The 5,769-nt window shown below is 54.2% G+C and overlaps 1 long non-coding RNA gene across 1 annotated transcript; it reads right to left on the bottom strand.

Annotated features, from left to right (window-relative positions):
• Positions 1–4,634: 4,634 nt before the first annotated feature.
• On the bottom strand, positions 4,635–5,047 carry LOC112946347. Its single transcript, XR_003249225.1, has 3 exons — positions 5,005–5,047; positions 4,846–4,901; positions 4,635–4,743 (listed from the first exon to the last, which is right to left on the bottom strand). It is a non-coding gene; the product is annotated as an uncharacterized LOC112946347 (long non-coding RNA).
• Positions 5,048–5,769: the final 722 nt, after the last annotated feature.

Genomic DNA, 5,769 nt, shown 5'->3' with positions numbered 1-5,769 from the left:
GGGGCGGCGCAAGGCAAAAGGGGGCGGCGCAAGGCAAAAGGGGGCGGCGCAAGGCAAAAGTCACAGAGAGCGGGGCAGAAGTCCTTCGCAAACAAGTTGCGATGCAGTAGTGATGAGTGGAGGATGACATCAAAAGGGGGCCTAAAGGGCACAAAACAAGATTGACCCGCAAAGAAAAAAAGAGGGCTGAGAAGGCCCCGATGACAGTTAGTAATAGGGGAAGCTTCAAACGGTCTAGAGACAGAGCTAAAAGAATGGCTCGGCCTTTGGCCGCACACACAGCCTGAGAAGGGATCTGCCGGCCCGACGATGACGAGTCGGGCGAGGCAGAAAGACGAGCGCCTGCGGCGTTGACGGTTGCGCAGTACCGGATGCATTCCAGACCCCAAAAAACAAAAGCCTTCTCAGAGCTCACAAATAAACAAACAAGCACACAGCTACAACATACACCATGGACACACATACATGAGCTGCGTGCCCTAGCTCTCCCACACTTTTGCCATTCAAACACCTGAACCACCATCCTCACACACCACTCATCCCAAAGACACATCCATACTAGACAGGCTGGAAGCACAAGCGGTCATGGGCACGCACACACAGGCACATACACAGAGACACACAGAGGCTCCAGATGTCCCAACCCTCCTATCCCTCCACTTAACTTGAGCAGAGCTCTGGGTCGCCGTGGCGCTTCGGGAGCCATCCTCAAACAGGGAAGGTATCTTCTCACATTTCATTTTGGGCGCCTCGTTCGCCTCCGTCACCTGCCAAAGCGGAGCATGGGTAGACATCCTTAGAAGAGCTGTCACACTGCACATGCTACTCTATCCCGCTCCGTCAGGCGAGACCGCACCGACTGCACGTGGACAGCCACACCCACAAACATCATCGGACAGACAGAAAAAAAGCCTTATGCAAAAAAAGGACCTGGTACTGCACAGAAGAGACCGAGAAGTAGGGAAGATCTATGACATGGCAACCCCAAGGTCGGCCGAAAGCGTGGATCAAAGCCGAGCGATGGCGCCGGGTCGGAAAGGGGCTGGCAAAGCCAGAGACGGCAATGAGAAAGAAGCTTTCAAAAAAGATTGGGTGATGGAACAAAGCAGGAAAGATGACCCCAAAAGGGTGCCGGGAAGATGCAAAATGAGACCAGCTACCGAGAGGAACGTGCGGCCTTATGAGGCCTCGAGCGGGAACGGTCACGGACGGAGATGACCCAGAGATGGAGGAGATGGAACACGGGGAGGAGATGACCCCGAAAGGGTGCCGGGCTTTTGCCGACGGATGGGAGGGTGGCAGAAAGAAACAGACACCGAGGGAGATAAGGGTCATGTTTGCTGTTAACATCAAATAATAAAGAAATGAAATATCTACTGAAACAGGAAGCTTACTAGGCACTGAGTTTTAACTACAGGCAACAAGCAAGGTAACACCCCTAACCATTACTATATGAGAAAGAGACTAGCGATCAAGTAAAAGATGCATGACCTGCTGCCTAAATACCTGACTACCGCCCAGATCCGCAGTCGCCGGGGAGCCCCCGTTGCGGCGAGGATTTGGAGAGCCTTCCCTKTAACTGGGAGCTCTTACGCGGCGCGTCCACCCGTAAGCGAGGTCTCCAAAGTCGCCGTAAGAGGGGTTCGGCGTTTATAAAGCCGAATTGGCAAAACCTGTCGTTTTCTTGGTTAGCGGTAACATCTGGGAGATCCCGCTTTCCTTCGCATCCGGGACCGGGACTTGGCCGGAGCCCCGGCTTCGGATGGGAAAGCTCCCTTCGAGGTCAAAAGCAGTTGCCCGAGAGTCTACAAAAGCTACAGTTCAATGAGCTACATGCAGCTGGTTAGCAGAAGCAATTTACAGATGAGTTCTGTGTGCTTCTGCAAAAGCAGAGCCATGTTGAGCTGTAAGTCAAGCCTGGCTTGGGCTTGCGGTTCGGACCCTGGCAGTTCAGCCGGGAAGATGGAAAACAAGACCGGCTACCGAGAGGAAAATGTGGCCTTATGAGGCCTTGACCAGGGTCACGAGTATGAAGGGTAACCAACAGTGACAAGTGGAGACGAAGGGACGAAAGGCCCCGAGCCGCATTCACGCCGCAAGACGGTATCGGCTGGCACGATGACGAGAACTCGGGCCGGGCGGGAGGACAAAGGATGCCTACATCACTACTGTCGCACAGTGCCTGATGTGTTCCTGAATGCTATGAACAAGGGCAACCTCGAGACCTGAGCAGCAGAGCACAGCTAAAATACACGCCACAGATACAGGTCAGAGCCGCCTGCCCTAGCAAGCCCACGCTTCCTCCTGTGCAACACCTGAGATGCCACCCTTACGCACCACTCATCCACAGGACGCATCCATATTGGACAGGCTGGCAACCCACACACAACCGACGACCCGATGTGTCCCATCTCCCCACTTAACTTGGGCGGTGCTCCGGGACGGTGCGGCACTTTGGAGCTCCTCCTCGAGGGGTGGACGCATCTTCTTCCATCTCATTTCGGGCGCCTCGTTCACCTCCATCACCTGCCGAGGCAGAGCAGAGGTAGACATCCTGAGAAGAGCGGGCACCTACCTCACTCACAAACAACAACTCTCCCTCATATTTATCATTCTCTTTCTGCTCACCTGCAATCTGCCCGATCCTCGCTCTGGTAGCAGGACTGTGATGACATTCAGGATATCTAGAAAGAAAAAAACACCACCAAGCGACTCTTGTGCTAGGCAGGGAAAAGTAGTCTGATAACTATAGATACACCAGTATACCCAGTTAAGTTTGCCTCACCTCAAATCCTTCATCTGGAAACCCAAAAAGTCCACACGGCACCTGAAGGAGCAGGAGAAAAGGCAAATCAACGAGAGGCAGCCGGCCGACACCTTACCGCACGACAACGACCACCCTCCCTCCCCCTGCCTTCCCCCAGTCATCTCCCTCACCTGTTCTCGGGCCTCTCCTGTCCGCACGGCTTCTCCTCTCGGGGACCCCCACACAATCTGCTAACACCGAGGAGAGCACACCGTGAGGAGATGAAAGAATCACACCCCCTTGCAACAATACCCCACTACAATGCCAATCGCCCTGCCAAATTATACCATCAGGAGGATTACACACGGGCTTGCCAATGGCCGCTCTGGGTCATCGCCGTCACGCTGCGCACGCTACGACGGCCGACTCCCTCGGGCGAGACTGCTCCTGCTGCGCACGCAGTCATCCACGCAAACGTCATCAGACAGACAGAGAAAAAGCCATATGCCAAAAGACCTGGGACCGCACAGAAGAGAGCGAGGACTAGAGAAGCCCTGCAACATCGTGACAACAATACTCAACAGAAGGACAGATCAAAGTCGAGTGATGGTGCCCGTGTAGAAAAGCGAGAAGGATGAGAGTTCGGAAAGAGCTATGAGAAAGAGGTCTTCAAAAAAGATCTGGTGATGGAACAAAGCAGGGAGGATCACCCTGAAACGGTGCCGGGCTTCTGTCAATGGATGGGGGAGGGGAGGGGGGGACAGTCGGAAAGAACAAGTCGTGAAGGAGGAGAATGGCCATGCTTACTGTTAAATAAGAAATGAAATGGTGCATCTAATGAAGCAATAAGCTTACTAGGCACCAAGATTTAACTACAGGCAACAAGCAAGGTAACGCCCCTAACCATTACTATGCGAGAAAGAGAAGAGCGATCAAGCAAAAGATGCAAGACCTACTGCCTAAAAACCTGACTATCGTCCAGATCCGCAATCGCCGGGGAGCCCCCGTTGCGGCGAGGATTTGGAGAGCCTTCCCGGTAACTGGGAGCTCTTACGCGGCGCGTCCACCCATAAGCGAGGTCTCCAAAGTCGCCATAAGAGGGGTTCGGCGTTTATAAAGCCAAATTGGCAAAACCTGCCGTTTTCTTGGTTAGCGGTAACATCTGGTGATCCCGCTTTCCTTCGCATCCGGGGCCGGGACCTGGCCAGAGCCCCGACCTCTGATGGGAAAGCTCCCTCAGAGGTCAAAACTGGCTGCCTGAAAGCCTGCAAAAGGTACAGCTGAATGAGCCTGTGTGCAGGTGGTTAGCAGGAACAACAGGCAGGTGAGTTCTGTGTGCTTTTACAAAAGCAGAGCCATATACAGTTGTAAAGTCAATMTTGACTTGGGCCTGTGGTTCAGGCCATGGCAGATCACCTGAGAACGGCTACACAAGACCAGCTACCGAGAGGAAAGTGTGGCCCTATAAGGCCTTGATAATGGTCACAAGCATGAAGGGCCACCRATGGTGGCGCCCTGGAGACGGAGGGACGGAACGCGYGAGTTACGTGCGCGCCCCGAGAGAGGATCCGCTGGCACGATGAAGACAACGCGGCCCAGGCAGTGGGAGGAGGTGGGAAGACAAAGGATGCCTACGTGGCTCCTGTCACACAGTGCTGGATGCGTTCCCAAACTCTAAGAGCAAGAGCGACCTCAAGACCCGAACAATGGAGCGCAGCGGCAACACGCGCCGCAGAGACACAGACTGGAGCCGCTCGYGCTAGCCATTGCATGCTTTCTGGTGCGCACCAACCGAGATGCCGCCCTCACGCACCACTCGGCCATAAGAGGCATCCATACTGGACAGGCTGGTACCCCGCACACACCTGACAACCCAACGTGTCCCATCTCCCCACTTAACTTGGGCGGTGCTCCGGTGCGGCACTTTGGGAGCCGTCCTCAGGAGGTGGACGCATCTTCTTGCGGCTCACTTCGGGGGCCTCGTTCACCTCCGTCACCTGCCGAGGCAGAGCAGAGGTAGACATCCTGAGAAGAGCGGGCACCTACCTCACTCACAAACAACAACTCTCCCTCATATTTATCATTCTCTTTCTGCTCACCTGCACTCTGCCCGATCCTCGCTCTGGTAGCAGGACTGTGATGACATTCAGGATATCTAGAAAGAAAAAAAAAAAACATCAAGTGACTCTTGTGCTAGGCAGGGAGAAGTAGTCCAGGAACTAGTGACAAGCCAGCATATCCAGTTARGTTTGCCTCACCTCAACTCCTTCATCTGGAAATGCAAAAAGTCAAACATGGCACCTGAAAGAGCAGGAGAAAAGGCAAATCAAAGAGAGGTGGTCGGCCAACACCCGACAGCTCAAGAACAAAATACACCCCCCCKTCCCTCAGGCATCTCCCTCATCTGCTCTTGGGCCTCTCCTGTCCACACAGCTGCTCCTCTCGGGGACCYCCACACAATCTGCTGACACCAAAGAGAGCACACTGTGAGGAGATGACAAGAATCACACCCACCTGCCACAATGCCCCGCAAAAATACCAGGTCCCTGCCAAGTTATACCATCAGGGAGATTACACATAGACCCATCCATGGCCGCTCCAGATCATCGCTGTCACTCTGCACGTGCTACGACGGCCGACCGCCCCGGGCGAGACAGCTCCCGCTCGCACAGTCACGCACGCGAACATCATCAGAGAGACAGAGAAAAAGCCATATGCAAAAAAGACCTGGGACCGCACGGAAGAGAGCGAGGACTAGAAAAGCCCTACAACATCGCGACAACAATGCTCGACAAAAGCGCGGATCAAAGTCAAGTGACCGTGCCAGTGTCAGAAAGGGACCGGCAAGTCTGAGAGGGCGATGAGGAAAAGGCCTTCAAAAAAGACCCGGTGATGGAATAAAGCGGGGAAGATGTCCCTGAAACGGTGCCGGGCTTGGGCCGATGGAAACGGGGTGGGCAGTAGAAATGACCAGACATCGAGGAAGAGAACAGTCATCGTTACTGTTAATAAAAAATTAGAAA

This window comes from Nothoprocta perdicaria, unplaced genomic scaffold (genome assembly GCF_003342845.1).
Source record: "Nothoprocta perdicaria isolate Ctin4 unplaced genomic scaffold, notPer1 scaffold_203, whole genome shotgun sequence".
NCBI classification, from domain to species: domain Eukaryota; kingdom Metazoa; phylum Chordata; class Aves; order Tinamiformes; family Tinamidae; genus Nothoprocta; species Nothoprocta perdicaria.
Note: the sequence above shows the minus strand (reverse complement) of the source record. Positions and strands in the feature narration are given on the sequence as shown.